General features: G+C 43.8%; 1 non-coding gene across 1 annotated transcript; it reads right to left on the bottom strand.

Moving 5' to 3' along the window:
* Nucleotides 1-1,719: 1,719 nt before the first annotated feature.
* On the bottom strand, nt 1,720-1,826 carry LOC126941629 (U6 spliceosomal RNA). The gene has a single exon (XR_007721396.1). It is a non-coding gene; the product is annotated as a U6 spliceosomal RNA (small nuclear RNA).
* Nucleotides 1,827-4,352: the final 2,526 nt, after the last annotated feature.

Raw genomic sequence — 4,352 nt, 5'->3', positions numbered from 1 at the left:
GTCTCTACCAAAAAAAAATTTTTTTTTTCAATTAGCCAGGTGTAGTCCCAGCAATTCAGGAAGCTAAGGCGGGAGGATCACTTGAGCTCGGAAGGTTGAGGCTGCACTGAGCCATTATGGCAACACTGCACTCTGGCCCGGGCCACAGAGTGAGATGTGAGATCCTCTCTCTCTCTCTCTCTGTCTCTCTCTGTCTCTCTCTCTCTCTCTCTCTGTCTCTCTCTCTCTCTCTCTGTCTCTCTCTCTCTCTCTCTCTCTCTCTCTCTCTCTCTCTCTCTGTCACACACACACAGAGAATCATGTATGTTTCATGGCTTCCATGGGGGACTAGCACTGGAAACAGAAAGCCATTCTGACCCCAAGAGGTGGGCATGCTGGGGTTCAAGTCTGCATGTCATCTGCAGTTAGAGGGTCAGCAAAGCCAGGGTAAAAGAGAAATTACCCAGGGAGAGAGTATAAGGTGAAACAGGAACAAGAGCCTGGGGTAGTTTTTGAGCAATACTATTCAGTGGCTACATGGAGACTTCAGCAAGAAGCGTTTCTGTGGAGTGATGGGGGTAGAAGCCAGGAGAGGTAAGATATGAAAGCAGGGTAAAGAACTAGAAACAGCAAATATGGGCAAGCTTTTTTTTTTTTTTTTTTTTTTTAACTTCAAGTTCTGGGATACATGTGCAGAACGTGCAGGTTTGTTACATAGGTATATGTGTGCCATGGTGGTTTGCTGCACCTATTGACCCATCCTCTAAGTTCCCTCCCCTTGTCCTCCTCCCCACAACAGGGCCTGGTGTGTTGTTCCCCTCCCTGTGTCCATGTATTATTGTTCAACTCCCACTTATGAGTGAGAAGATGCAGTGTTTGGTTTTCTGTTCCTGCGTTAGTTTGCTGAGGGTGATGACTTCCAGCTCCATCCATGTCCCTGCAAAGGATATGATCTCATTCATTTTTATGGCTACATAGTATTCCATGGTGGTATATATGTACCACATTTTCTTTATCCAGTCTATCATTGATGGGCATTTGGGTTGGTTCCACGACTTTGCAATTGTAAATAGTGCTGCAGTAAACATATGCGTGCATGTGTCTTTATAGTAGAATGATTTATATTCTTTCAGGTAGATACCTAGTAATGGGATTGCTGGATCAAATGGTACTTCTGGTTCTAGGTCCTTGAGGAACCGCTATACTGTCTTCCACAATGGTTGAAGTAATTTACATTCCCACCAACAGTGTAAAAGTATTCCTATTTCTCCACAGCCTCAGCAGCATTTATGGTTTCTTGACTTTTTAGTAATCACCATTCTGACTCGCATGAGATTGTATCTTATTGTGGTTTTGATTTGCATTTCTCTAATGATCAGTGATGTTGAGCTTTTTTTCATATGCTTGTTGGCTGCATAAATGTCTTTGAGGAGTGTCTGTTTATATCCTTTGCTCACTTTTCGATGGGGTTGTTTTTTTCTTGTAAATTTGTTAAAGATTCCTGTAAATTCTGGATATTAGACCTTTGTCAGATGGGTAAATTGCAAAAAAATTTCTCCAATTCTGTAGGCTATCTGTTCACTCTGATGATAGTTTCTCTTGCTGTGCAGAAGCTCTTTAGTTTAATTAAATTCCATTAGTCAATTTTGGCTTCTGTTACCATTGCTTTTGGTATTTTCATCACAAAGTCTTTGCCCATACCTATGTCCTGAATGGTATTGCCTAGGTTTTCTTCTAGGGAAAAATATGGAACACTTCATGAATTTGCATGTCATCCTTGCACAGGGACCATGCTAATCTTCTCTGTATCGTTCCAATTTTAGTATGTGTGCTGCCAAAGGGAGCAGAGCCCAGCTTTTAAGAAGTGTGTCAGAGGTTCCAAGATGGCCGAATAGGAACAGCTCCAGTCTACAGCTCCCACCGTGAGCGACGCTGAAGACAGGTGATTTCTGCATTTCCAACTCAGGCACCAGGTTCATCTCACTGGGGCTTGTCGGACAGTGGGTGCAGGACAATGGGTGCAGCCCACGGACCATGAGCCAAAGCAGGGTGAGACATCACCTGACCCAGGAAGCACAAGGGGTTGGGGAATTCCCTTTCCTAATCAAGGGAAGCCATGACAGACGGGACCTGGAAAATCGGGTCACTCCCACCCTAATATTGCACTTTTCTAACAGCTTAGCAAATGGCACACCAGGAGATTATATCCCGTGCCTGGCTTGGAGGGTCCCACGCCCACAGAGCCTTGCTCACTGCTAGCACAGCAGTTTGGGATCAAACTGCAAGGTGGCAGTGAGGCTGGGGAGAGGCACCCACCATTGCTGAGGCTTAAGTAGGTAAACAAAGCAGCTGAGAAACTCAAGCTGGGTGGAGCCCACTGCAGCTCAAGGAGGCCTGCCTGCCTCTGTAGACTCCACCTGTGGGGGCAGGGAATAGTTGAACAAAAGGCAGCAGAAACTTCTCCAGACTTAAATGTCCCTGTCTGACAGCTTTGAAGAGAGTAGCGGTTCTCCCAGCATGGAGTTTGAGATCTGAGAACAGAAAGACTGCCTCCTCAAGTGGGTCCCTGACCCCCGAGTAGCCTAACTGGGAGGCATCTCCCAGTAGGGGCCGATTAACACCTCATACGGCCGGGTGCCCCTATGAGATGAAGCTTCCAGAGGAACAATCAGGGAACAACATTTGCCGTTCTGCAATATTTGCAGTTCTGCAGCCTCTGCTGGTGATACCCAGGAAAACAGGGCCTAGAGTGGACCTCCAGCAAACTCCAACAAACCTGAAGCTGAGGGTCCTGACTGTTAGAAGGAAAACTAACAAACAGAAAGGACATCCACACCAAAACCCTATCTGTACGTCACCATCATCAAAGACCAAAGGTAGATAAAACCACAAAGATGGGGAGAAACCAAAGCAGAAAAGCTGAATATTCTAAAAATCAGAGCACCTCTTCTCCTCCAAGGAATGCAGCTCCTCGCCAGCAACAGAACAAAGCTGGACGGAGAGTGACCATGATGAGTTGAGAGAAGAAGGCTTCAGAAGATCGGTAATAACAAACTTCTCTGAGCTAAAGGAAGATGTTGCAACCTGTTGCAAAGAAGCTAAAAACCTTGAAAAAAGACTGGACAAACGCTAACTAGAATAAACAGCATAGAAAAGACCTTAAATGACTTGATGGAACTGAAAACCATGGCACAAGAACTACATAACGCATGCACAAGCTTCAGTAGCCGATTTGATCAACTGGAAGAAAGGGGATCAGTGATTGAAGATCAAATGAATGAAATGAAGTGAGAAGAGAAGTTTAGAGAAAAAAGAGTAAAAAGAAATGAACAAAGCCTCCAAGAAATATAGGACTATGTGAAAAGACCAAATCTACGTCTGATTGGTGTACCCGAAAGTGATGGGGAGAATGGAACCAAGTTGGAAAACACTCTTCAGGATATTATCCAGGAAAACTTCCCAACCTAGTAGGGCAGGCCAACATTCAAATTCAGGAAATACAGAGAATGCCACAAAGATACTCCTCGAGAAGAGCAACTCCCATAATTGTCAGATTCACCAAAGTTGAAATGAAGGAAAAAATGTTAACGGCAGCCAGAGAGAAAGGTTAGGTTGCCCACCAAGGGAAGCCCATCAGACTAACAGTGGATCTCTCTGCAGAAACCCTACAAGCCAGAAGAGAGTGGGGGCCAATATTCAACATTCTTTAAAGAAAAGAATTTTCAACCCAGAATTTCATATCCAGCCAAACTAAGCTTCATAAGTGAAGGATAAATAAAATCCTTTACAGACAAGCAAATGCTGAGATATTTTGTCACCACCAGGCCTGCCTTACAAGAGCTCCTGAAGGAAGCACTAAACATGGAAAGGAACAACCAGTATGAGCCACTGCAAAAACATGCCAAATTGTAAAGACCATCAATGCTAGGAAGAAACTGCATCAACTAATGAGCAACATAACCAGCTAACATCCTAATGACAAGATCAAATTCACACATAACAATATTAACCTTAAATGTAAATGGGCTAAATTCTCCAATCAAAAGACACAGACTGGCAAACTGGATAAAGAGTCAAGACCCATCAGTGTGCTCTATTCAGGAGACCCATCTCATGTGCGGAGACACACATAGGCTCAAAATAAATGGATGGAGGAAGATCTACCAAGCAAATGAAAAACAAAAAATAAAAAGCAGGGGTTGCAATCCTAGTCTCTGATAAAACAGACTTTAAACCAACAAAGACCAAAAGAGACAAAGAAGGCCATTACATAATGGTAAAGGGATCAATTCAACAAGAAGAGATAACTATCCTAAATACAGCCAATAAAGGAGCAACCAGATTCATAAAGCAAGTCCTTAAAGACCTACAAA

This window comes from Macaca thibetana, chromosome 18, assembly GCF_024542745.1.
Source record: "Macaca thibetana thibetana isolate TM-01 chromosome 18, ASM2454274v1, whole genome shotgun sequence".
In the NCBI taxonomy this organism is placed as follows: domain Eukaryota; kingdom Metazoa; phylum Chordata; class Mammalia; order Primates; family Cercopithecidae; genus Macaca; species Macaca thibetana.
This window is presented reverse-complemented; position numbering and strand designations above follow the sequence as displayed.